Here is a 27856-nt window from a genome sequence, read left to right as displayed (position 1 = left end):
TTTTTTTTCCCATTTTTTCCACATTTTCCCCCATTTTTTCTCACATTTTCCCAGATTTGCCCAGATTTCTTCCCCCATTTTCCTGGATTTTTCCCAGAATTTCCCATATTTTCCCCATTTTTCCAAAATTTTTTTGATCTTTCCCCATTTTTCCCCATTTCCTGGATTTTCTCCCATGTTTTCCACATCTTCTCAGATTTTTCCTCATTTTTCCCAGATTTTCCCAAGATTTTTTCCCATTTTTTTAAATCTTTCCCCATTTTTCCCCATTTTCTGGGATTTTTTCCCATTTTTCTCCATTTCCCCCCATTTTCCCCAGAATTTCCAGCATTTCCCCCCCAGTTTGTCGCCATTTTCCCAGATTTCTCCCACATTTTCCCAGATTTTTCCCTATTTTTTCCCCATTTTCCCGGATTTTTCCCAGATTTTTCCTCCACTTTTCCCAGAATCTCCCACATTTTCCCAGATTTTTCCCACATTTTTTCCCATTTTTCCCACATTTTCTCAGATTTTTCTCCAGATTTTCTTCCAGGTTTTCCCACATTTTCCCACATTTCCCCCCATTTTTTCATGATTTTTCCCGATTTTCCCCATTTTTCCAGATTTTTTTCAAATTTTTTCCCATTTTCACACATTTTTCCTCATTTTCCCCCATTTTTACAGATTTCTCCTCATTTCCCCCATTTTCCCACAGTTTTTCCCAATTTTTTCACATTTTCCCTTGATTTTTCCCCATTTTCCCCAGATTTTTCCCCATTTTGCCCCCATTTTCTCGGATTTTTCCCCATTTTCCCACATTTTCCCAAATTTTTTCCCCCATTTTCCCAGATTTTCTCCCTATTTCCCCAGATTTTTCCTCATTTTGCCCATTTTTTCCCAGATTTTTTCCCAATTATTTTCCCCATTTTCCCAGATTTCCCAGGTTTTTTTCCCACATTTCCCTGGATTTTTTCCCAATTTCCCCCCAGTTTCCATGATTTTTCCCACATTTTTTCCACATTTTCCCAGATTTTTCCTCATTTTCCCCCATTTTTCCCAGATTTTTCCCCATTTTTCTCACATTTTTTTCCCCATATTTCCAGATTTTCCCAGAATATTCCCCATTTTCGCCCCATTTTTTTCCTATTTTCCCAGATTTTTCCCATTTTTTCCCCTTCCTCCCCATTTTTTCCACATTTTTCCCAGATTTTCTCCCATTTTCCCCAGAATTTCCCAGGTTTTTTCCCAATTTTTCCCCATTTTCCCAGTTTTTTCCCAATTTTTTCCCCATTTTCCCGGATTTTTTCTCCATTTCCCCCCATTTTCCCAGATTTTCCCCCCATTTTTCCCAGATTTTCCCAGATTTTCACACATTTTTCCCCATTTTCCCCCTTTTTTTCCTCATTTTTCCATATTTTCCCATATTTTTCCCCATTTTCCCCAGAATTTCCCACATTTTCCCCCATTTTTCCCCATTTCCCCGGATTTTTCTCACATTTTTCCCAGAATTTTCTGCAATTTCCCCATTTTCCCACATTTTCCCACATTTTTCACCATTTTCCTGATTTTCCCCCCATTTTTCCCACATTTTCACAGATTTTTCTCCAGATTTCCCCCACATTTTTCCCCCATTTCCCCACATTTTCTTGGATTTTTGGGTCCCCAGTTTTCCAAATTTCCCAAATTTCCCCAGTGGGAAAAAATGGGGGGAAAAAACCAGGAATTTGGGGGAAAATGGGGAAAAATTGGGGAAAAAAGTGGGAAATTTGGTGAACACGAATGAAAAATTGGGAAAAATGGGGGAAAATTTGAGAAAAAAGTGGGAAATTTGGGGAAAATTGATAAAAATGGGGGAAAATGGGGGGAAATTTAGGAAAACTGGGGGAAAATCCAGGAAAATGTGGAAAAACGGGGGAAATTTTGGGGAAAAAGTCAGAAATTTGGGGAGATGGGGGATTTTGAGGGAAAATGGAGGGAAAACTGGGAAAAAAGTAAGAAATTTGGGGAAAAGGGGTGAAAAATCAGGAAAAATGGGGGATAATTGGGAAAAATTAGGGGAAATTTAGGAAAAATTGGGGAAAAATGGCGGAATTTGGGGAAAATGGGGAAATTTGGGAAAAATGGGGTGAATTGAGAAAAAAATGGGGGAATTTGGGTAAAATTGGATGAAAAATTGGGGAAAGTTGGGAAAAATGGGGAGAAATTTGGGGAAAATGGGAAAAAATGGGGGAAATTTGGGAACAATGGAAGGAATTTGGAAAACAAATGGGGAAAAATTGAGAAAAATGGGGAAATTTGGGAAAAATGGGGGAAATGGGGGGAAAATTGGGGAAAGAGTGGGAAATTTGGGAGAAATGGATGAAAAACTGGGAAAAATGAGGGGAAATTTGGGAAAAACTTGGGTGTCCCCACCAGGTTCGGCCCCGCCATGGCCCCGATAGCCCCGGGATCAGGTGAGACCCCTACCCCATGCCCTGACCCCTCCCCCTCCCCGAGGTCACTGCCCTGACCCCCCGAGTCCAGGCTGTGACCCCTCCCCCACCCCGTGGCCGCTCCCACACTTTATGGCCCCTTCCCCATTCTGTGGCCCCTACCCCACTCTGTGACCCCTCTCCCACTTCATGGCCCCTCCCCCACTCTCTGGCCCCTCCCCCACTCTATGGCCCCTCATCCACTTTATGGCCCCTCATCCACTTTATGGCCCCTCCCCCACTCTCAGACCCTTCCCCCATTCTGTGACCCCTCTCCCACACGGTGGCCCCTCTCCCACTTTACAGCCTCTCCCCCACTCTGTGACCCCTCCCCCACCGACAGCTTCTCCCTGCAGAGAGAACAGCCAACACACTATTTCACTTCTCACTTTAACAAAGCTCTTTTCTCCTTCAAGCCCCTCAAAGGCGCCAAGGCCACATAGGAGGCCACACACAAACAGTACTCCTCTTCCCACTTGACTACACCTTCTCCCTCACTGTTCTACAGGGAACACCAGGAATCTCGTTTCCCATCAGTAGCTCAGCACAAGGAGTTAAAGGAGCTCAAGCCTTAGGCCACAAGAGCTGACAGCGAGGAAACTTTGGGAGCAAACTAATGCTGCTAACACGGACCCAGCTGAATCCAGCACACAATCACAGAATCCAAGAGTCCTTCAGCTTGGAAAAGACCTCCAAGCTCACTGAGTCTTGTGCAGCCCCTCCCCGACCGCCTGCAGGGACTGGATGATGCTTTGCACAAGCACCAAAAGGAATGTTGTGAAAGCCATGGCCTGCAGGAGGACACAGAGAAGGGCTTGGTTGGGGCTGGAAAGGAGGGAGCTGGCGCTGGGGGAACGGGGATGGAGCCTCGGGGATGTGGCGCAGCAAGGACAGGGGCCCAGGCAGCTGGCAGGCGGCAAGGCCTCACCCCCTGCCCCAGCAGCAGCACCGGGCCCTGCCCAAGGGTCGGGAGGGGCCCCGGAGTCCTGAAGAGTGTTTGGGGGTCCCCAGGAGGGAGTCTGGGGGTCTGAGGTGGTCCCAGGAGATTTTCAAGGCTTAAGGGGATGCACAGGAGATTTGGGGGAGGAGGGGGAAAGGCGGAGGGTCCCCAGGATTCTTGGGGGGATCTGGGCAGTTCCCGAGAGTCTTGGGGGAGATTCGGAGGGGTCACCAGGAGCCCCCGGACCCCCTGAACTCACCCCACACCACCATGGCCTCGTTGGGGCCGCACGTGAAAAACAGCGCGGCGGGGGGAGACCCTGGGGCCGGGATCGATCGGGACCAATCGGGGTCAATCCCGATCCTCCCCTCCCCCGCCATCACCGCCCCGCTCCCGGCAGCCCCCGCGGAAGTTTCGACGTTCTATTGGGTGACTCACCGGCACAAGGACAGGGGCCCAGCAGAATTTGGCAATGACGTCATTCCAGCAGAGCCGTTCTATTGGCTGCGACCCACGAGGGAGCCCCAAAACCTGTTCATGGCTTGGGGGGGAAGGACAGCCGGCACGGCCGGGAACGGGGGTGCAGAGGGTGTTCAAGTGCCCAGGAAAGGGGCAAAAAACTTTCCCCTCTCCCTCCCAGTGCCCCCTCAGCCCATCCCAGTGTCTCCCCTCTCCCCCAGTGCCCCCTCAGCCCATCCCGGTCTCTCCCCTGCTCTCCCAGTGCCCCCGTCCATCGAGGTCCCAGCCCGGCCCTGCCCCCTGCTCTGCTCCGGCCTGGATTTCTCCCCTGCAGGGGCAGCTGAGGCGGCTCCAGGGCGGGCGGGAGCTTTCGGGGCAGGGGGTGGCTCCTGACATGCTGCTGGAACCGCCCCTGCCTGGGCGGGCCCGTCGGCCTGGGGCACCTCCTCACCCGAGCCTGGGGGACGGGCCGGCAACTGGGAGGGGCTTTGGGAAGGAATGGGGAGGCTGAGAAGGGGTTGGAGGTCGTGGGGGTAAGTGGGAAGGTGTTTGGGGGAGTTTGGGGGTTTGGGAGGGAGGTTGGGGAGATTGGGGCAGCTGTGAGGGGTTTTGGGGAATCGTCGGGGATGTGGGAAGGAACTGGGAGAGAGTTTGGGGGCATACTCAAGGGGAAGGGGGCAACTAGGAGAGGGTTTGAAAGGCCCTGGGAGGGCTGGAGGTAACTGGGAGGGGTTTGGGGGCATCTTGTGGGTTTTTGTGGGTCTGGGAGGCAGTCTGGGGGCCTCGGAGGGTTTAAGGGGAAGTTGGGAGTGTCCTGTGGGACCGGGATGGGATTTGAGGGTTCCTGGAGGGGCTGGTAGGGCTTTATGCCTTTATACTGCGGGCATTGTCTAGTATTGATGGGGGTAATCCGTGAGTTGACTGTTTCATAATCATCCAAATTTTAACAAGACTTTGAAGGTGGTCAACCTCAGTTTGAAGCAGCTCATTTTTAGCAACAAATTTATCTGATTTTTCTCCTGTTTCCCTCTCAAAGGCTAACGATGACTTCAACACCACATTTTCTGATTTCAAAACAGTAGACTCAACATCAGAAATCCATTCATGACTTCCCTGTCACCACTCCATCCGAATGTCTGTGCACTCACTGTGACCTGAGAGAAACCTGCCTGTTTGCAGCGCACTGACTGGGCAACTTTTCTTTTTGCAGGTGGAAAAGGGCAGATAAAGAAAAAACAGATGGGTCCAGCAGAAGTGATGCTGCTTCTGTCAAAAGCAGAGCAGAGGCTGAAAGCACTTTAGGAAGTTGCTTACAGAAGCACTTGTGCATTCCAAGTTACAGCTCAGGAGTCTCAGTGACTTGTCCAACATGGGAGCTCCTTTTCCATTTCTCAACCCCCAGATTCCTCAGGAGTAGGAAACTGAAAACACTGACTCAGAAAAGCTCCTTTCCTTCCTAATAATTGTGCTTTGCCCTTCCCATTTGACAGCGCTCCTGGAAATGTGCTGGTGTGATCTGGATCTGGGAGCAGCCCTGACCTCCCACAGCCCTGACCACACACACCTCATCCAACGGCAGGAAGAACCTGCCTGGCTCCTGCTGGGGTTCTCACCACCCACCAACAGCTTCTCCCTGCAGAGGGGTGGGCAACTACCCAGGCAGGATGAGACCTGACCCCAGCAGGCAGCAAAGTCCGTGCCCTGGCACAAAGAACCCCGGAGCACAGGGACCCTGCTCTGCAGGACAGCCCCGGGCATCCCTGGCTGCACCCCCACCTTCCCACCCCGCAGCCATCCCTGGGAGAAGGAGCCCACCTGCGCTGTCCCTCTGACGGTGCTGCAGGGAAGGCCTGCCCTGGAGAACATCCTCCTCCGGCGCAACAGAGAAACTGGGAGAGTCCTGACAGATGTGCAAGGCTGTGGGATGTGGTAGCTTTAGGAGATTCCTCCAGGAACACAAGCGACATTGCCCTGCACCTGTAGACTCACTCTGCAGAGGAGTGTGAAGTTGTGTCCCCAAGTTGTGTCTCAGCTGAACACCTCCCATCTTTCTGCTGCCTTTAACCTCCCTTTGCCTTTCTTCTCTTCTCTCGTGCCTACAGGCAGTGCCCTCGGCCCTGCTGGGCTGTGCAGAGGAGCTGCTCCTGGGCAGAGCTGTCTCTCTGCAGTGCTGCCCACTTGCCAGGATTTCCCTGTGTGCCAGGAGCCTGGCCCAGCTGAGCAGCACAGCAAGAACCAAAGGCAGCCCTTTCTCTGCCCCTCTGGGTTCCCCACAGGTGTCCCTGGCGCTCCAGGGGAACCTGCTGTGGGACAGACTGAAGGAAACAATGATGTTCCCTCTTCTCCCCTCTTCAGTGACACTTCTTTCCAGCAGTGACACTTCTTTCCAACAGTGACATTTCTCCTCTTAGAAAATTACCAGGGTATGATGATCACCTTTTCTAGTTTCATCATTACACAGGACACCAGGAGGGTGACAGCAAAGGATCTGGTAACTCCCTGGCACAGCGGGGGTTTTCCTGGAGTCACACAGAGAAATGTGTCAGGGCTCTGAGAGGTGTCCAACCCTGAGCTAGACTGATGCACACACGGGGGTGTTCAGAGACACGAGTCCTTCCCTGGCACACACCCAGGCAGTTCATTGCAGCAGGGGCAGTGTCTCCCTGGGCTCCTGCTACCACTCCCAGAGCCTGGAGCCACCTCAGCCCTGTAATGCTCCCACCCTGCCCACTCCTACACTTCAGATGAACATTGGGGTTTTCTAGTCACTGGAACTGGCCAGACCAGCCCCTCCCTGGTCCCCCCATCTCCCTGCCCCGCCCCAGCCCAGCAGAGCAGCACAGTCGTTTCTGGTCCTGCAGCAAGAAAGGGAGGCAATAGAGGACAGGGACAGTGACTGCATGTCTGGACTGCTCAGGAGATCATCAGCTCAGGCGGCAGCTCCTGCAGCCCCAGGGCCAGACCCGCTTCCCAGTGGCCCAGGCAGCTGCTGCCACGTGGGCACAAGCTCTGCTGCCCAGGAGGGTCCTGTAGTGCAGGGCTTTGCAGATGGCCACGTAGCGGTCATAGGACATGATGGTGAGAAGGGCAAGCTCCGCTGTGATCAAGAAGAAAAGCAAAAAACACCTGTGCAGCTCATCCTGAGTAGGACATGCCCCTGGTGTTCCAGAGGGAATTGGTCATGGCTTTGGGGAGAGTGGTGCAGATGCAGCCCAGGTGTGTAAGGGAGAGGTGGAGCAGGAAGAAGTCCCTGGGGGGTGTGCAGGTGGTGGTGGCAGGCTACGGCGCTGAGGATGAGGCCGTTGCCCAGGAGGGCAGCCAGGGAGATGCCCAGGAAGAAGCAGAAGTGCAAGAGCTGCAGCCAGGAGGAGGAAGTGGGGGATGGAGCTGCTGTTGGCCATGAGCTTCCTCTGGGCATCAGGAAATGTCCAAGGAGGAAAAGGCAGTGAAAACTTTGGGACAGGTTTCCTAGATCAAACCCATGAATTCCTCTGAGCATCTACCCTCATCCCAAGTATCTGCAGTCACACATATGTAGATTCTGGACTGTAGAAGACAGGCTTAGCATGACTTTAAGATGATTTCTTCTCAATTTTTTGATTTATTTTTCTACTGCCAGGTCTGAGAGGGGCATCGTGGAACCAAAGGAACCCTGAGACATTTCAGAATCCCACATGTGTTGGGTCTGTCTGAGCTGGAGTTCATTTTCTCACTGCAGGCGTCACAGTGCTGTGCTTTGCATTGGGAGCTACAAAGGGGTTAATCACACCAGTGCTTTGGCAACTGCTGAGCAGGGCTGGTGCAGCATCTGCATTGTCGGCTTCGTCCCCTGAATCGGGGGCAAGATCATGGGAGGCGATACAGACAGGTCAGTTGAGCCAAATGGACCAAAGGGACATTGCAGAATATATGGCGTCAGCTCAGCGACAAGAGCTCAGGAAAGGAACAGGAAAGGGGGAAAATCCATTTTTTTACAATACATGCCTTCTGAGCGGCTTCTCTGTGTGGTGAAGCCCTGCTTCCCGTGAAGTGGCCAGGTATCGCTGCTGACAGGAAGTAGAGAGAAAATCTTTTTATTTTCCTCTTCACTTATGCATGCACAAACTTTGGCTTTTGCTTTAGTAAAGTGCCTGATCTCAAAGTAGAAATAATTTTCCATCTTATTCTGTCTCTTCTGTCTGGCTGGGAAGGGCAGCAATAGAGCAGCTTGGTGGGCACCTGGCATCCAGGTAAGGTCAACCCACTGCAACATTGCAGGGTCTCATGGAACCAAAGGACTGCTGGGAGACTGGGGGAACTCACGGAATCAAGTGGCCGTCGTGGCACTGCCGTGCATCATAGAAGCAAATGTTCCCTGGGAAACTACAGAAACCAGGGACTTAAGGGACATCATTGGGATGTGCGGGACCTCATGGAATTAAACAAACCGTGGGATATCTTTGGAACTTCATGGAATCAAAGGGATAAAACAAAAGAATTAAACCCCATGACCAGAAACCATTGGATCAAACATTTCTTTAATATGCCAGCTGGGGATTCATGGGGGTACTCTGCCATGCATGAATCAAAGAATCAGTATAAATTTCGGAGTATAAATACAGTGATACTTGAAAGACCCTCCCCTTCACAAGCAGTCCAAAATTCTCTTCTGATTTTAGGGTCAAATAGCCTCTTGGATTTTATTCGTGGAGCAAGACTGCCATCTAGCGTCCATTTCTTCTGGGAGGGGCAGTCATTTTCACAGAGTGGTCTTCTCCCTTAGCAGGCCTCGTAGCATCTCTGATTGATCTATCCGACCCCTAACCCCTAAACTAAATGCTTTAGGACCAGCTAAGACGTATCTTAGAACTTCCCATTTGCTTAAACAATGTAAGACTTTCTTCTTAACAGAACAATTAAACAATTAAACAAGTTTTCTGAGGCCTGTAAGCTAATTTCTTGAAGATGGGCATATGATACACTCTCTATTAGTTTCCATGTATCATCTACATTCTCTCTCCTACAACTAATTGTAGTCTTAAAAGAAAAGAAAAGACTGCTACCATGCCAAGAAAGCAAACCCCTTTGTTGATTAGGATTTTTATCTAAGAAAAACTTCGGATTTATGAAGCCATTAAGGATGGAGATCCTCTCTCATTTCAGTGCCATTGTGACAATATGGGGCCTCATGTGACACATGGAACACAGAACACTGCACATTCCCAAGCAATCAAGGGGCCATTGTAACACTCCAGGGCCTCATGGAAGACGGAGGCCCCGCAGAGAGACCTCAAATCAGAGGTTTGGGCAATCCTCAACCAGAGGAAGTTCAACAAGGGGAAGTGCCAGATTCTGTCCCTGTGATGGGGCAACCCCGAATGTCCGGACAGACTGGGAATGATATTCTGCATAGCAGCGCTGGAAAATGGCCTCTGGGGTCCTGGTGGATGGCCAGTTGGCCAAGAGTCAGTGGTGCTCTGGCGGGGGCTCACTGCTCGGTCACAGGAGGGTTTTCAGGCACACGAGTCCTTCGCTTGCACACAGACACAGACAGTTCATGGCAACAGGGGCAGTATTTCCTGGGGTTCCTGCTGCCACGCCAGGAGCCTGGATGCACCTAAGCCCTTGAGGGGTGCCACCTGCTCTGCCACTATCTGAGATGCCCCACCGCCTGAGAGATGGAAACGCGGAGCTCTGTCCAAGAGAAGCACATCCCAGAGCTGCACGCATGGGCTTTGCCGGGATTTAGAACCGTAAATGCAATGTGACACCGAGACACTCTTTGTCCCACATAACTTCACGGTCTCCCAGGAGGTTGATGGCAATTGTTCTTGCTCAGGGTCATCTCCCCACACCAACAGCAGGTGTGTGCTCAAGACTTGTCTGTGCAATGCAAACAGATACACGCTGTCTAGTTCTTCCGGTCTCTCCAAGGAAGGCAAAAGAATCTCTGTGTGCCGGGTGAGAAGCCAGTGCTGGAAGTTGTGGTTCTATTATGAGTGCCAAGAGCGGATGGCAGGTCTGTGATGAATGCCCTGAGGAGATGACCTGGGTTTTCCAGTGCACATGGTAATAGATCACACCCTGCTTTGGTGGTCATTTATGTCCTACGGAGGTGACAGAGATGGGAAAGAGAATGAAATTTTTGAATGTGCCTCTGAGTGCCCCTCAACCTGCTGCAAATGTGCAGATTCCAGTTCATCCAGTTCAGGTGTGAGAGGTTGTTCCCTGGTCCTCTGAGCAAGAAGAGCTGGACGAGGGACACAGCAGAACTCGCTTACTGAGACTGCATCTCCATGAATCCCAAAGCAAGTGCGAGGGGTTATGCCACGTCCGAGTTTTCTCAGGGGAAGGTGTTTCTCCCATGCATTGCCTCTCCGTGGCACTGGTGCCACAGCCCCCGACAAAACCACAAGTGGTCTTTGTGCCTAGCAAAAGTGCTCCTACTGCTAGCAGGGATGTTCCACGGGAAAGGCCAGGAGAGGTTGAGTCCGGAGGGCACTGAGCCCGGAGGGATGTTCTGCCTCTCGTGCCCCTCGACCATTCTCGCAAACCCAGCCCGGCCCCGCCGGTTCTACGGTGCAGAGCACAAACCGCTGCCGCACTGCCGCCAATGTCACCTCGCCTCCGCCTCCAACCAGTACCCGAGGAGAGCCCGAGAGGCGCCGGTGCCTGTCCCAGCCCCGGGGCGGATTTGTCGGAGGAGGACAGGGGAGGAGGCGGAGAGGAGGCGGTCCACCAGGAGCAGAGAGTCGAAGCTGGCGGGGGCAGCGAGGTGCCGGGAAGCGGATCGGCGGCTGCGGCGCTGTCAGGGAGCGGGGCTGGTGTCGCTGTTCACGGTTTTGATCTGTGCGCAGGGCTGGTGGCCGGAGACCGTATCCATTCCTACCGGCAGCTCCCGGGTCACAGCCCCGAGCTCCTCGTACGCGCTGCTAAATTGTCCAGAGAGCTGCGGGTGCCAACGGGGTGGCTGTTGGTGACGGGAGACGGTCTTTCCACCGTCCTCTGGCTCTCTGGACCCCATCATGGGAACGCGGCTCTGTATTCCTGGGCCCTGGCGGACACGGACTCATTGACACTGTCGTCCTCAGAGATTTCAGGGGATTCTCTTAGAAACAAAACTCGGTTAATTGGTTCTACGGCAGAGCAAATTAGCACACCTATAAAAACATGGTTTTTCATTCCTACACAGAGCGCAGGCTTGCGACAGAATGCCTGAGTGCAAAGTGATTTATACAGCACAGGGCAGCGCAAATCTAGGCATCCTGCAGTCAACTGCCATGTGTGTCCCTAGCTTCTCTTGAGGCATCGTCTCCTGGTTACTCTGATCCACTCCAGGCAGGAGCCGCGATTCTCTGGTTCATGAAGATCTTTCTCTTTGGATTGCAGGAGGGGTTCTTGCCTTGCCTAGAGTGTGGTAAAGACAGAGAGTAAGGGTCCGCAAGATTTGGAGTGTCACTCGTCAAGGATCTGAACACTACATCTCGGACGTGTTCTGAAGAAACTGTGAAGGCAGACAGTGTGAAGGAGCGAGGTGCAACCAAGCCAGACCAAGTGTTAGAGGTGGTGAGAGAGGAAAGCAAAGCAGTAAGAAAGGAAAAACCTCTAGCCATGTGGCCCTGGCCTCAGGAAGGATGGTTGCAGGACCATCCTTCATTAGCCTCTCAGTAAAAATGCAGAATTCTCAGCTTCCTCTAAATGTGTTCTCTCTCCTCTGATACTTAAGATGGTAGAAAATTTTCAGGAGCACACAGGCATAAGGAGGGTGAACTCGATAATGCTCTTCCACCTGGGAAGCATGTGAAGACCTCTGTTTCCTGTGGTGTGATGGGTGCCTGGGATCCCTCTGGACTTGGTTTAGGGAAGGGACTGTGTGTAAGGGTCTCCATCTGCCAAGCCCCCAGACCTTCAACTGCCCTGGGTGGGCCAGGGCTCTCCTAGCCCCACCACTCGCAAGCAGCACTCTGGTAGTTGCCCCATGTGCTCCCTGCATGTGCGTCAGGGTCTTCATCCTGTTCCCTGCTCATCCCTCAGTACATTCCCTAGGGCATATGCTCTCCTTGCCATCACTGGAGCTGGGATATCCAGCAGCCCTGCTGGAGCCACGTTCCTCTCAGACTTTGCGTTTTCGCTGAAGAGAAAGGCAAATCTAGAGACACCGGGCTGCTGCCCAGCAGGGCTCATCTCCCTTTCCCGGGGAGCTGGGAGAGAGGCATTCTTCCCAGGCAGATGAAGAAGGACAGGGGAAAAGCCACAGAAGCAGAGGAGACACGTGTTGCCCGAGGGAGCTGCAAGCAACCCAGAGAGCTGAGGACAGCACGGGAAGATGTGAAAGGTGCAGAAGGGTAGAAGCCCGGAGCTCCCAAAAGCACATCAGTGGGTGTGCAGCAGAGCAGGCGATTGCAACTGGGGAGGGGAGGACTGCACTGCGAGCTGACCGGGAACAATCTCTGCCCATGAGTGAGACCCCAGAGCCAGGCAATGCTCAGAATGCCATCGACTGGGGGAGTCAGACGGGTTGTTGCTTGGGGAGGGAGAAACCCAAAGAGAGCATTTGAGGTACTGAAAGTACAGTTCATTTCTCGACCCTCCTGCTTCCTTTGCTCCCCCTCTAAGAGATTCGTTTCTGGCAGCTCTCTTCTCTCGGCACAGGGTGGAGATTTCTGACACTCTCGGCAAACAGGCAGGTTCGTCTCAGCATGAATTTTGGCTACAGCGTCGTCACTTTCTGCCTGGTACACCTCCTCTCTATATCCCAGCTTTTCATAAATGCATTCTTTTTCCTCCCAGGAAATAGTCAACTGCCTTTTCAGGCCCCGTGGGGGGAATACAACTGAATAGAGAAACATCGCTGCCGATCATGTACTTGCTGTCTTTCATGTGTTCACTCCAGGTGATCTTACTTCTCTAAAGAAATAAAGAGGGAAAGAAGAGAAAGCTCAGGCCTCCTTCTCTCTCTGCTCGCAACTTCAACTTCGCTATCCCTCTCCGTCTGTCCTCTCCTCCACATGCTGCCACCAAAAGATATCTTGGCTCTCTCTGCAGTCACACATTTCTCCTTTTCTAAAGAAAATCAGGAGATCATTCCAAAGTTGCTCCAGGTCAATCAAACTCTTATCTCACTAACTTTATTAATGCATCCCTTTCAACCTGCAGGCTGCCTCTGGCACGACTTCCAGTTTTCCCCGGCTGGCAACATATTCAAATCTCTCTGTTTGCAGTGGGCCATGGCTTACGGGGGTTTCGATACACCGGGAGACCCATCGACGTCTGTGGGGAGCGGAGCTGTCAGCAGGAGCATTTCTGCTGGAGACAAATAGCACCTTAGCTTTAGACTTGGGCTGTGGCACCAGTTCTACGCCGAAGCAGTGCATGGGTGAAGCACCTGCCCATGAGAAATCACGGCATGGCATCTCCCACCCGCTTTGGACAAATGGAGATACAGTCTCCGTGATGAGATCCCAGTTGTGTCACTTCTCCTGCTCAGAAGACTAGGGAACACCTGAAATACGTATGCTTGTCCTGAAAACAGAGAGCTCTAACTATTTGGGCAGCCTGGAGAAAACTGGAGGTCGTGCCAGAGGCAGCCTGGAAGCAGAATCTGACGCATTATTAAGTTTAGTGAGATGAGGATTTGATAGGCCAGGGGTAAATTCAGTGTTCTAGCACTGGTGCCTCTTGCGCTGCGCTGTGCTTTTTACGTCACTTGGCACCCAGGTACTCAAGCCTGTTCTCTTTGTATGGCTAAAACCCCTGTTTTAATAGAAGCGCTAATACCCAACTCGTCTCCATGACGGTGCCCGGAGAGCCAGAGGACGGTGGAAAGACCATCACCCGTCACCCACAGCCGCCCCGTTGGCGCCAGCAGCTCTCTGGACCATTTAGCAACGAGGAACTCGGGGCTGTGACCCGGGAGCTGCCAGTAGGAATTGATAAAATCACCGTTTCGTAAGTTGGTGTGTGAGCACTTGGTGATTTCACTGCTCTCGCTGGTCTCTACAAATGGGTCCTGCTGCACCTGGGCTCTACCTGCAGACACTGGCAGGGAGATGAAGAAAAGCCGTTGGAAGTGTTTTTGCACTGGATGTATTTTCCCAAAACAAAGGGCACAGCAGCAGTCAAGCCAATACGGAGAAGAATTTGAAGAGGATATAAAGGTGTGTAGTAGTTGAAATGTCCATTAATATTTGCTGGAGAGAGGTGAGAGGAAAAGAGAAGTGGATTGGTGAAGTCACTGAAGAATGAAAAGCTGCGGGATTAAGCCAAGCGAAGAGAGGAAGAAAAGTAGGAAAGCGGAAGGACGACTGCATGAATTCACTGAAGGACAGACAGTAAAGCAAGGAAAGAATAACGGCTCAACCAAGAAAAAAGCGATGATTGTTCCCAGGGAATACTTTATGGACCAGAGGGAGGGAGGGTTGGGAAGATAGTTCGGGAGAAGAACTTTGTAAAGAACCTACCAGACAGGAGGGCAACCTCGAGGAATATGCACGTCCACCCCAGGGGGTTGCCCCGGCCCCTACGGTCTCCGGCCGCCAGCCCTGCGCACAGATCAAAACCGCGGCCCGCGACAGCAGCCCCACTCTCCGACAGCGCCGCAGCCGCCGATCCGCTTCCCGGTGCCTCGCTGCCCCCGCTAGCCCCGACTCTCTACTCCTGGCGGGTCGCCTCCTCTCCATCTCCTCTGCCTTCCTCTCCCTCCTCCCCTGGCCTCCTCCGACAAATCCACCCCGGGGCTGGGACAGGTGCCGGTGCCTCTCGGGCTCTCCTCGGGTGCTGGCTGGAGGCGGAGGCCAGGCGACAGCGGCGGCAGCGCGGCGGCGGTCCGTGCTTTGCACCGTAGAACCGGCGGGGCCGGGCTGGGTGGCAGGGGTGGTGTTTGGTATCGAGGATCTTCAGATTGACAGGCCATGTGCTTCCTACACCGCCATCGTCTCTTCCCTCACATCTCTCTTTGGCACGTGGAGACTCCTGAATTGTCCTCCAGGGCAAGCGCTTGTGAGAATGGTCGAGGGGCACGAGAGGCAGAACATCCCTCCGGGCTCAGTGCCCTCCGGGCTCAACCTCTCCTGGCCTTTCCCCTGGAACATCCCTGCTAGCAGTAGGAGCACTTTTGCTAGGCACAAAGACCACTTGTGGTTTTGTCGGGGGCTGTGGCACCAGTGCCACGGGGAGGCAATGCATGGGAGAAACACCTTCCCCTGAGAAAACTCGGACGTGGCATAACCCCTCGCACTTGCTTTGGGATTCATGGAGATGCAGTCTCAGTAAGCGAGTTCTGCTGTGTCCCTCGTCCAGCTCTTCTTGCTCAGAGGACCAGGGAACAACCTCTCACACCTGAACTGGATGAACTGGAATCTGCACATTTGCAGCAGGTTGAGGGGCACTCAGAGGCACATTCAAAAATTTCATTCTCTTTCCCATCTCTGTCACCTCCGTAGGACATAAATGACCACCAAAGCAGGGTGTGATCTATTGCCATGTGCACTGGAAAACCCAGGTCATCTCCTCAGGGCATTCATCACAGACCTGCCATCCGCTCTTGGCACTCACAATAGAACCACAACTTCCAGCACTGGCTTCTCACCCGGCACACAGAGATTCTTTTGCCTTCCTTGGAGAGACCGGAAGAACTAGACAGCGTGTATCTGTTTGCATTGCACAGACAAGTCTTGAGCACACACCTGCTGTTGGTGTGGGGAGATGACCCTGAGCAAGAACAATTGCCATCAACCGCCTGGGGAGACCGTGAAGTTATGTGGGACAAAGAGTGTCTTGGTGTCACATTGCATTTACGGTTCTAAATCCCGGCAAAGCCCATGCGTGCAGCTCTGGGATGTGCTTCTCTTGGACAGAGCTCCGCGTTTCCATCTCTCAGGCGGTGGGGCATCTCAGATAGTGGCAGAGCAGGTGGCACCCCACAAGGGCTTAGGTGCATCCAGGCTCCTGGCGTGGCAGCAGGAACCCCAGGAGATACTGCCCCTGTTGCCATGAACTGTCTGTGTCTGTGTGCAAGCGAAGGACTCGTGTGCCTGAAAACCCTCCTGTGACCGAGCAGTGAGCCCCCGCCAGAGCACCACTGACTCTTGGCCAACTGGCCATCCACCAGGACCCCAGAGGCCATTTTCCAGCGCTGCTATGCAGAATATCATTCCCAGTCTGTCCGGACATTCGGGGTTGCCCCATCACAGGGACAGAATCTGGCACTTCCCCTTGTTGAACTTCCTCTGGTTGAGGATTGCCCAAACCTCTGATTTGAGGTCTCTCTGCGGGGCCTCCGTCTTCCATGAGGCCCTGGAGTGTTACAATGGCCCCTTGATTGCTTGGGAATGTGCAGTGTTCTGTGTTCCATGTGTTCCATGAGACCCCATATTGTCACAATGGCACTGAAATGAGAGAGGATCTCCATCCTTAATGGCTTTGTAAATGGGAAGTTTTTCTTAGATAAAAATCCTAATCAACAAAGGGGTTTGCTTTCTTGGCATGGTAGCAGTCTTTTCTTTTCTTTTAAGACTACAATTAGTTGTAGGAGAGAGAATGTAGATGATACATGGAAACTAATAGAGAGTGTATCATATGCCCATCTTCAAGAAATTAGCTTACAGGCCTCAGAAAACTTGTTTAATTGTTTAATTGTTCTGTTAAGAAGAAAGTCTTACATTGTTTAAGCAAATGGGAAGTTCTAAGATACGTCTTAGCTGGTCCTAAAGCATTTAGTTTAGGGGTTAGGGGTCAGATAGATCAATCAGAGATGCTACGAGGCCTGCTAAGGGAGAAGACCACTCTGTGAAAATGACTGCCCCTCCCAGAAGAAATGGACGCTAGATGGCAGTCTTGCTCCACGAATAAAATCCAAGCGGCTATTTGACCCTAAAATCAGAAGAGAATTTTGGACTGCTTGTGAAGGGGAGGGTCTTTCAAGTATCACTGTATTTATACTCTGAAATTTATACTGATTCTTTGATTCATGCATGGTAGAGTACCCCCATGAATCCCCAGCTGGCATATTAAAGAAATGTTCGATCCAATGGTTTCTGGTCATGGGGTTTAATTCTTTTGTTTTATCCCTTTGATTCCATGAAGTTCCAAAGATATCCCACGGTTTGTTTAATTCCATGAGGTCCCGCACATCCCAATGATGTCCCTTAAGTCCCTGGTTTCTGTAGTTTCCCAGGGAACATTTGCTTCTATGATGCACGGCAGTGCCACGACGGCCACTTGATTCCGTGAGTTCCCCCAGTCTCCCAGCAGTCCTTTGGTTCCATGAGACCCTGCAATGTTGCAGTGGGTTGACCTTACCTGGATGCCAGGTGCCCACCAAGCTGCTCTATTGCTGCCCTTCCCAGCCAGACAGAAGAGACAGAACAAGATGGAAAATTATTTCTACCTTGAGATCAGGCACTTTACTAAAGCAAAAGCCAATGTTTGCGCATGCATAAGTGAAGAAGAAAATAAAAAGATTTTCTCTCTACTTCCTGTCAGCAGCGATACCTGACCACTTCATGGGAAGCAGGGCTTCACCACACAGAGAAGCCGCTCAGAAGGCATGTATTGTAAAAAAATGGATTTTCCCCCTTTCCTGTTCCTTTCCTGAGCTCTTGTAGCTGAGCTGACACCATATATTCTGCAATGTCCCTTTGGTCCATTTGGCTCAACTGACCTGTCTGTATCGCCTCCCATGATCTTGCCCCCGATTCAGGGGACATAGCTGACAATGCAGATGCTGCACCAGCCCTGCTCAGCAGTTGCCAAAGCACTGGTGCGATTAACCCCTTTGGAGCTCCCAATGCAAAGCACAGCACTGTGACGCCTGCAGTGAGAAAATGAACTCCAGCTCAGACACACCCAACACATGTGGGATTCTGAAATGTCTCAGGGTTCCTTTGGTTCCACGATGCCCCTCTCAGACCTGGCAGTAGAAAAATAAATCAAAAAATTGAGAAGAAATCATCTTAAAGTCATGCTAAGCCTGTCTTCTACAGTCCAGAATCTACATATGTGTGACTGCAGATACTTGGGATGAGGGTAGATGCTCAGAGGAATTCATGGGTTTGATCTAGGAAACCTGTCCCAAAGTTTTCACTGCCTTTTCCTCCTTGGACATTTCCTGATGCTCGGAGGAAGCTCATGGCCAACAGCAGCTCCATCCCCCACTTCCTCCTCCTGGCTGCAGCTCTTGCACTTCTGCTTCTTCCTGGGCCTCTCCCTGGCTGCCCTCCTGGGCAACGACCTCATCCTCAGCGCCGTAGCCTGCCACCACCACCTGCACACCCCCCAGGGACTTCTTCCTGCTCCACCTCTCCCTCACACACCCGGGCTGCATCTGCACCACTCTCCCCAAAGCCATGGCCAATTCCCTCTGGAACACCAGGGGCATGTCCTACTCAGGATGAGCTGCACAGGTGTTTTTTGCTTTTCTTCTTGATCACAGCGGAGCTTGCCCTTCTCACCATCATGTCCTATGACTGCTACGTGGCCATCTGCAAAGTCCTTCACTACAGGACCCTCCTGGGCAGCAGAGCTTGTGCCCACGTGGCAGCAGTTGCCTGGGCCACTGGGAAGCGGGTCTGGCCCTGGGGCTGCAGGAGCTGCCGCCTGAGTTGATGATCTCCTGAGCAGTCCAGACATGCAGTCACTGTCCCTGTCCTCTATTGCCTCCCTTTCTTGCTGCAGGACCAGAAACGACTGTGCTGCTCTGCTGGGCTGGGGCGGGGCAGGGAGATGGGGGGAGCAGGGAGGGGTTGGTCTGGGCAGTTCCAGTGACTAGAAAACCCCAATGTTCATCTGAAGTGTAGGAGTGAGCAGGGTGGGAGCATTACAGGGCTGAGGTGGCTCCAGGCTCTGGGAGTGGTAGCAGGAGCCCAGGGAAACACTGCCCCTGCTGCAATGAACTGCCTGTGTGTGTGCCAGGGAAGGACTCGTGTCTCTGAACACCCCCGTGTGTGCATCAGTCCAGCTCAGGGTTGGACACCACTCAGAGCCCTGACACATTTCTCTGTGTGACTCCAGGAAAACCCCCGCTGTGCCAGGGAGTTACCAGATCCTTTGCTGTCACCCTCCTGGTGTCCTGTGTAATGATGAAACTAGAAAAGGTGATCATCATACCCTGGTAATTTTCTAAGAGGAGAAATGTCACTGCTGGAAAGAAGTGTCACTGCTGGAAAGAAGTGTCACTGAAGAGGGGAGAAGAGGGAACATCATTGTTTCCTTCAGTCTGTTCCACAGCAGGTTCCCCTGGAGCGCCAGGGACACCTGTGGGGAACCCAGAGGGGCAGAGAAAGGGTTGCCTTTGGCTCTTGCTGTGCTGCTCAGCTGGGCCGGGCTCCTGGCACACAGGGAAATCCTGGCAAGCGGGCAGCACTGCAGAGAGACAGCTCTGCCCAGGAGCAGCTCCTCTGCACAGCCCAGCAGGGCCGAGGGCACTGCCTGTAGGCACGAGAGAAGAGAAGAAAGGCAAAGGGAGGTTAAAGGTAGCAGAAAGATGGGAGGTGTTCAGCTGAGACACAACTTGGGGACACAACTTCACACTCCTCTGCAGAGTGAGTCTACAGTGCAGGGCAATGTCGCTTGTGTTCCTGGAGGAATCTCCTAAAGCTACCACATCCCACAGCCTTGCCCATCTGTCAGGACTCTCCCAGTTTCTCTGTTGCGCTGGAGGAGGATTTTCTCCAGGGCAGGCCTTCCCTGCAGCACCGTCAGAGGGACAGCGCAGGTGGGTTCCTTCTCCCAGGGATGACTGCGGGGTGGGAAGGTGGGGGTGCAGCCAGGGATGCCCGGGGCTGTCCTGCAGAGCAGGGTCCCTGTGCTCCGGGGTTCTTTGTGCCAGGGCAGGGACTTTGCTGCCTGCTGGGGTCAGGTCTCATCCTGCCTGGGTAGTTGCCCACCCCTCTGCAGGGAGAAGCTGTCGGTGGGTGGTGAGAACCCCAGCAGGAGCCAGGCAGGTTCTTCCTGCCGTTGGATGAGGTGTGTGTGGTCAGGGCTGTGGGAGGTCAGGGTTGCTCCCAGATCCAGATCACACCAGCACATTTCCAAGAGCACTGTCAAATGGGAAGGACAAAGCACAATTATTAGGAAGGAATGGAGCTTTTCTGAGTCAGTGTTTTCAGTTTCCTACTCCTGAGGAATCTGGGGGTTGAGAAATGGAAAAGGAGCTCCCATGTTGGACAAGTCACTGAGACTCCTGAGCTGTAACTTGGAATGCACAAGTGCTTCTGTAAGCAACTTCCTAAAGTGCTTTCAGCCTCTGCTCTGCTTTTGACAGAAGCAGCATCACTTCTGCTGGACCCATCTGTTTTTTCTTTATCTGCCCTTTTCCACCTGCAAAAAGAAAAGTTGCCCAGTCAGTGCGCTGCAAACAGGCAGGTTTCTCTCAGGTCACAGTGAGTGCACAGACATTCGGATGGAGTGGTGACAGGGAAGTCATGAATGGATTTCTGATGTTGAGTCTACTGTTTTGAAATCAGAAAATGTGGTGTTGAAGTCATCGTTAGCCTTTGAGAGGGAAACAGGAGAAAAATCAGATAAATTTGTTGCTAAAAATGAGCTGCTTCAAACTGAGGTTGACCACCTTCAAAGTCTTGTTAAAATTTGGATGATTATGAAACAGTCAACTCACGGATTACCCCCATCAATACTAGACAATGCCCGCAGTATAAAGGCATAAAGCCCTCCCAGCCCCTCCAGGAACCCTCAAATCCCATCCCGGTCCCACAGGACACTCCCAACTTCCCCTTAAACCCTCCGAGGCCCCCAGACTGCCTCCCAGACCCACAAAAACCCACAAGATGCCCCCAAACCCCTCCCAGTTACCTCCAGCCCTCCCAGGGCCTTTCAAACCCTCTCCTAGTTGCCCCCTTCCCCTTGAGTATGCCCCCAAACTCTCTCCCAGTTCCTTCCCACATCCCCGACGATTCCCCAAAACCCCTCACAGCTGCCCCAATCTCCCCAACCTCCCTCCCAAACCCCCAAACTCCCCCAAACACCTTCCCACTTACCCCCACGACCTCCAACCCCTTCTCAGCCTCCCCATTCCTTCCCAAAGCCCCTCCCAGTTGCCGGCCCGTCCCCCAGGCTCGGGTGAGGAGGTGCCCCAGGCCGACGGGCCCGCCCAGGCAGGGGCGGTTCCAGCAGCATGTCAGGAGCCACCCCCTGCCCCGAAAGCTCCCGCCCGCCCTGGAGCCGCCTCAGCTGCCCCTGCAGGGGAGAAATCCAGGCCGGAGCAGAGCAGGGGGCAGGGCCGGGCTGGGACCTCGATGGACGGGGGCACTGGGAGAGCAGGGGAGAGACCGGGATGGGCTGAGGGGGCACTGGGGGAGAGGGGAGACACTGGGATGGGCTGAGGGGGCACTGGGAGGGAGAGGGGAAAGTTTTTTGCCCCTTTCCTGGGCACTTGAACACCCTCTGCACCCCCGTTCCCGGCCGTGCCGGCTGTCCTTCCCCCCCAAGCCATGAACAGGTTTTGGGGCTCCCTCGTGGGTCGCAGCCAATAGAACGGCTCTGCTGGAATGACGTCATTGCCAAATCTGCTGGGCCCCTGTCCTTGTGCCGGTGAGTCACCCAATAGAACGTCGAAACTTCCGCGGGGGCTGCCGGGAGCGGGGCGGTGATGGCGGGGGAGGGGAGGATCGGGATTGAACCCGATTGGTCCCGATCGATCCCGGCCCCAGGGTCTCCCCCCGCCGCGCTGTTTTTCACGTGCGGCCCCAACGAGGCCATGGTGGTGTGGGGTGAGTTCAGGGGGTCCGGGGGCTCCTGGTGACCCCTCCGAATCTCCCCCAAGACTCTCGGGAACTGCCCAGATCCCCCCAAGAATCCTGGGGACCCTCCGCCTTTCCCCCTCCTCCCCCAAATCTCCTGTGCATCCCCTTAAGCCTTGAAAATCTCCTGGGACCACCTCAGACCCCCAGACTCCCTCCTGGGGACCCCCAAACACTCTTCAGGACTCCGGGGCCCCTCCCGACCCTTGGGCAGGGCCCGGTGCTGCTGCTGGGGCAGGGGGTGAGGCCTTGCCGCCTGCCAGCTGCCTGGGCCCCTGTCCTTGCTGCGCCACATCCCCGAGGCTCCATCCCCACTCCCCCAGCGCCAGCTCGCTCCTTCCCAGCCCCAACCAAGCCCTTCTCTGTGTCCTCCTGCAGGCCATGGCTTTCACAACATTCCTTTTGGTGCTTGTGCAAAGCATCATCCAGTCCCTGCAGACGGTCGGGGAGGGGCTGCACAAGACTCAGTGAGCTTGGAGGTCTTTTCCAAGCTGAAGGACTCTTGGATTCTGTGATTGTGTGCTGGATTCAGCTGGGTCCGTGTTAGCAGCATTAGTTTGCTCCCAAAGTTTCCTCGCTGTCAGCTCTTGTGGCCTAAGGCTTGAGCTCCTTTAACTCCTTATGCTGAGCTACTGATGGGAAACGAGAGGCCTCTGCGAGCAGATTCCTGGTGTTCCCTGTAGAACAGTGAGGGAGAAGGTGTAGTCAAGTGGGAAGAGGAGTACTGTTTGTGTGTGGCCTCCTATGTGGCCTTGGCGCCTTTGAGGGGCTTGAAGGAGAAAAGAGCTTTGTTGTAGTGAGAAGTGAAATAGTGTGTTGGCTGTTCTCTCTGCAGGGAGAAGCTGTCGGTGGGGGAGGGGTCACAGAGTGGGGGAGAGGCTGTAAAGTGGGGGAGGGGCCACCGAGTGGGAGAGGGGTCACAGAATGGGGGAGGGGTCACAGAGTGGGGGAGGAACCACAGAGTGGGGGAGGGGCCATAAAGTGGATGAGGGGCCATAGAGTGGGGGAGGGGCCAGGGGGTGGGGGAGGGGCCATGAAGTGGGAGAGGGGTCACAGAGTGGGGTAGGGGCTACAGAATGGGGTAGGGGCCACAGAATGGGGAAGGGGCCATAAAGTGTGGGAGCGGCCACGGGGTGGGGGAGGGGTCACAGCCTGGACTCGGGGGGTCAGGGCAGTGACCTCGGGGAGGGGGAGGGGTCAGGGCATGGGGTAGGGGTCTCACCTGATCCCGGGGCTATCGGGGCCATGGTGGGGTCGAACCTGGTGGGGACACCCAAGTTTTTCCCAAATTTCCCCTCATTTTTCCCAGTTTTTCATCCATTTCTCCCAAATTTCCCACTCTTTCCCCAATTTTCCCCCCATTTCCCCCATTTTTCCCAAATTTCCCCATTTTTCTCAATTTTTCCCCATTTGTTTTCCAAATTCCTTCCATTGTTCCCAAATTTCCCCCATTTTTTCCCATTTTCCCCAAATTTCTCCCCATTTTTCCCAACTTTCCCCAATTTTTCATCCAATTTTACCCAAATTCCCCCATTTTTTTCTCAATTCACCCCATTTTTCCCAAATTTCCCCATTTTCCCCAAATTCCGCCATTTTTCCCCAATTTTTTCCTAAATTTCCCCTAATTTTTCCCAATTATCCCCCATTTTTCCTGATTTTTCACCCGTTTTCCCCAAATTTCTTACTTTTTTCCCAGTTTTCCCTCCATTTCCCCTCAAAATCCCCCATCTCCCCAAATTTCTGACTTTTTCCCCAAAATTTCCCCCGTTTTTCCACATTTTCCCGGATTTTCCCCCAGTTTTCCTAAATTTCCCCCCATTTTTCCCCATTGTTATCAATTTTCCCCAAATTTCCCACTTTTTTCTCAAATTTTCCGCCATTTTTCCCAATTTTTCATTCGTGTTCACCAAATTTCCCACTTTTTTCCCCAATTTTTCGCCATTTTCCCCAAAATTCCTGGTTTTTTCTCCCCATTTTTTCCCACTGGGGAAATTTGGGAAATTTGGAAAACTGGGGACCCAAAAATCCAAGAAAATGTGGGGAAATGGGGGAAAAATGTGGGGGAAATCTGGAGAAAAATCTGTGAAAATGTGGGCAAAATGGGGGGCAAATCAGGAAAATGGTGAAAAATGTGGGAAAATGTGGGAAAATGGGGAAATTGCAGAAAATTCTGGGAAAAATGTGAGAAAAATCCGGGGAAATGGGGAAAAATGGGGGAAAATGGGGAAAAATATGGGAAAATATGGAAAAATGAGGAAAAAAAGGGGGAAAATGGGGAAAAATGTGTGAAAATCTGGGAAAATGTGGGAAAAATGGGGGGAAAATCTGGGAAAATGGGGGGAAATGGAGAAAAAATCCGGGAAAATGGGGAAAAAATTGGGAAAAAACTGGGAAAATGGGAGAAAATCTGGGAAAAATGTGGAAAAAATTGGGGGGAAAGGGGAAAAAATGGGAAAAATCTGGGAAAATAGGGAAAAAATGGGGGGAAAATGGGGAATATTCTGGGAAAATCTGGAAATATGGGGAAAAAATGTGAGAAAAATGGGGAAAAATCTGGGGAAAATGGGGGAAAATGAGGAAAAATCTGGGAAAATGTGGAAAAAATGTGGGAAAAATCATGGAAACTGGGGGGAAATTGGGAAAAAATCCAGGGAAATGTGGGAAAAAAAGGGGGGAAATCTGGGAAAATGGGGAAAATAATTGGGAAAAAATCTGGGAAAAAATGGGCAAAATGAGGAAAAATCTGGGGAAATAGGGAGAAAATCTGGGAAAATGTGGGAAAAAATTTGGGAAAATGTGGGAAAATGGGGAAAAATCCGAGAAAATGGGGGCAAAATGGGGAAAAATCTGGGGAAAATGGGGAAAAATCTGGGAAAATGTGAAAAAATTGGGAAAAACTGTGGGAAAATGGGGGAAATGAGGAGAAATCTGTAAAAATGGGGGAAAATGAGGAAAAATGTGTGAAAATGGGAAAAAATTTGAAAAAATCCAGAAAAATGGGGAAAATCGGGAAAAATCATGAAAAATGGGGGGAAATGTGGGAAATTGTGGGAAAATCTGGAAGAAAATCTGGAGAAAAATCTGAGAAAATGTGGGAAAAATGGGAAAAAATGTGGGAAAAATCTGGGAAAATGTGGGAAATTCTGGGAAAAGTGGTGGAAAAATCTGGGAAAAATCTGGGAAAATGGGGAAAAAATAGGGAAAAATCTGGGAAAATCTGGGAGAAATCTGGGAAAATGGGGACAAACTAGGGGGGAAATGCTGGAAATTCTGGGGAAAATGGGGGAAAATGGAGAAAAATGGGAAAAAATCTCAGAAAATGGGGAAAAATGGGGAAAGATTTAAAAAAATGGGAAAAAATCTTGGGAAAATCTGGGAAAAATGAGGAAAAATCTGGGAAGATGTGGAAAAAATGGGAGAAAATCCAGGAAATGGGGAAAAATGGGGAAAGATCAAAAAAATTTTGGAAAAATGGGGAAAATATGGGAAATTCTGGGAAAAATCCAGGAAAATGGGGGAAGAAATCTGGGCAAATCTGGGAAAATGTGAGAAAAAATGGGGGGAAATGTGGAAAAAATGGGAAAAAAAATCTGGGAAAATCTGGAGAAAAATGTGTGAAAATCCGGGAAAATGTGGGAAAAATGTGGAAAAAATGGGGAAAAATCTGGGAAAATGGGGGAAAATGGGAAAAATCTGGAAAATGGGGGGGAAATGGGGAAAAATTCAGGAAAATGTGGAAAAATGGGGGAAAATCTGGGAAAAATGGGGAAAATGGGGGGAAATGTGGAAAAATGGGGAAAAATGTGGAAAAACTGGGTTAAACTGGGAGGAACTGGGAGAAACTGGGCCAGAGGGAAAGGGATGTTGCCATGGAAATGTGAGCCCGCCACCCTCCCCCACCCGGCCCAGGGCCCACGGGGGGGGGGGAACTGGGTTAAACTGGGACATACTGGGAGCACTGGGGGAGACACTGGGAGTTACTGGGAGCTACTGGAAGCTACTGGGGGGGTCACTGGGGTTACTGGGATGGACACTGGAGTTACTGGGAGCTACTGGGGGGGTCACCGGGGTTACTGGGATGGACACTGGGGTTACTGGGAGCTACTGGGGGGGTCTCTGGGGTTACTGGGAGTTACTGGGAGCTACTGGGGGGCTTACTGGGAGTTACTGGGAAGCTACTGGGGTGGACACTGGGGTTACTGGGAGTTACTGGGATGGACACTAGGATTACTGGGAGTTACTGGGAGCTACTGGGATAGACACTGGGGTTACTGGGAGCTACTAGGAGCTACTGGGGGGGTCACTGGGGTTACTGGGAGTTACTGGGAGCTACTGGGATAGACACTGGGGTTACTGGGAGCTACTAGGAGCTACTGGGGGGGTCTCTGGGGTTACTGGGAGTTACTGGGAGCTACTGGGGGGCTTACTGGGAGTTACTGGGAAGCTACTGGGGTGGACACTGGGGTTACTGGGAGTTACTGGGATGGACACTAGGATTACTGGGAGTTACTGGGAGCTACTGGGATAGACACTGGGGTTACTGGGAGCTACTAGGAGCTACTGGGGGGGTCACTGGGGTTACTGGGGGGGTCGCTGGAGATACCGGAGGCATTACTGGGGTTACTGTGAGCTACTGGGAGCCACTGGGAGCGGCCCATCCCCCTCCCTCCCCAAGGTCACCCCAAGGACACGGAGGGGGGGAGGGGGGGAAGCCCTGCCCCCTCCCAGTCCCTCCCAGTCCCTCCCAGTTCCCTCCCAGTCCCTCCCAGTACCTGAACTGGTCACACTGGGAGCGGCTCCAGGTCCCCCCTCCAGTTTGGGCCCCCGGGGCTATTTTTGGGACCCGGTGACGTCACTGGGGGGGAGGGGCCTCGAGGGGGCGGCCCCTCCCCTCTCCCTTCCCAGTACAGAGCAGTAAGGGACCAGTAACGGCCCCAGTGGTGAGGGGAGGGGAAGGAGGGAACACTGAGGGTGGGGATGGAGCAGGATGGTCCTTGAGCGTGGGGGAAGGGCAGGAGGTTCCCTGAGGGTGGGGGAAGGGCAGGACCGTCCCTGAGGGTGGGGGAGGGGTAGGCGGGTCCCTGAGGGTGGGGGAGGGGCAGGAGGGACCCCGAGGTGGGGGGAGGAGCAGGAGGGTCCTGAGGATTGGGGAGGGGCAGGGAGGGACCCCGAAAGTGAAGGAGGGACCCTGAGGGTCCCTGAGGGTGGGGGAAGGGTAGGAAGTTCCCCGAGGGTGGGGGAGGGGCAGGAGAGTCTCTGAGGTTGGGGGAGGGGTCCTGAGGGCCCCTGAAGGTGGGGGAGGGGCAGGGAGGGCTCCTGAGAGTGGGGGAGGGGTAGCAGGTTCACTGGGGGGAGGGGAAGGAAGGGACCCTGAGGGTGGGGGAGGGACAGGAGGGACCCTGAGGGTTGGGGAGGTGCAGGAAGGGGGGGGAGGGTCTTTGGGGGGGCCCTTAAAGGTGGGGGGAGGGGCTGAAAGTGGGTCCATCATTGGGAGGGGACACGCCCACCCAAAACCCAGTAAGTCCCAGTTGAGCTCCCAGTTCAGGGAGGGGGAGAGGATGCAAAAGACACGCCCACTTGCAGAGGCTATGGCCACCTTGGGATGGGACACGCCCACCAGGGAGAGACCACGCCCACCTAAAGAAGGGACACGCCCACCCCCAAACCACTAAGTCCCAACTGAGTTCTGCCTTAACTGGTCCTTACTGGTCCCACCACCCCATTCCGCGTTCCAGTGACCCGTACTGGTCCATACTGGCTTATACTGGTCTATCCTGGTTTATACTGGTCTGTACTGGTCTGACCTTGATGGAGATGCTGAAGTGCCCCAACCCCCTTAACTGGTCCTTCCTGGTCCCACCACCCCATTCCGTGTTCCAGTGACCCAGTTCCAGTACTGGTTTATATTGGTCTATACTGGTCCATACTGGTTTATACTAATCTATACTGGTCTATACTGGTCTGTACTGGTCTGACGTTGACGGAGATGCTGAAGTGCCCCCAACCCCCTTAACTGGTCCTTACTGGTCCCACTGCCCCATTCCCCGTTCCAGTCACCTGTACTGGTCCATACTGGTTTATACCGGTTTATACTGGCCCATACTGGTCTATACGGGTCTATACTGCTTTATACTGACCTGACCTTGATGGAGATGCTGAAGTGCCCCCAACCCCCTTAACTGGTTCTTACTGGTCCCACCACCCCATTCCCCGTTCCAGGGACCCGTACTGGTTTATACTGGTTTATACTGCTCTACCCTGGTTTATACTGG

General features: G+C 52.6%; 2 long non-coding RNA genes across 2 annotated transcripts in view; both read left to right on the top strand.

Annotated features, from left to right (window-relative positions):
* LOC127462725 (uncharacterized) overlaps window positions 1-20264 on the top strand; it is a 66318-nt gene extending 46054 nt beyond the window's left edge. Inside the window, exon 3 of the long non-coding RNA XR_007900537.1 lies at window positions 20191-20264. This is a non-coding gene — a long non-coding RNA (uncharacterized LOC127462725). The remainder of the gene's footprint in view (window positions 1-20190) is intronic.
* On the top strand, window positions 1988-8198 carry LOC127462724 (uncharacterized). Its single transcript, XR_007900536.1, has 3 exons — window positions 1988-2432; window positions 7568-7717; window positions 8107-8198. It is a non-coding gene; the product is annotated as an uncharacterized LOC127462724 (long non-coding RNA).
* Window positions 20265-27856: the final 7592 nt, after the last annotated feature.

The sequence above is a fragment of the Manacus candei genome, unplaced genomic scaffold (assembly GCF_025592945.1).
Source record: "Manacus candei isolate 608988 ecotype Guabito, Panama unplaced genomic scaffold, ASM2559294v1 h1tg000137l, whole genome shotgun sequence".
Lineage (NCBI taxonomy): Eukaryota > Metazoa > Chordata > Aves > Passeriformes > Pipridae > Manacus > Manacus candei.
This window is presented reverse-complemented; position numbering and strand designations above follow the sequence as displayed.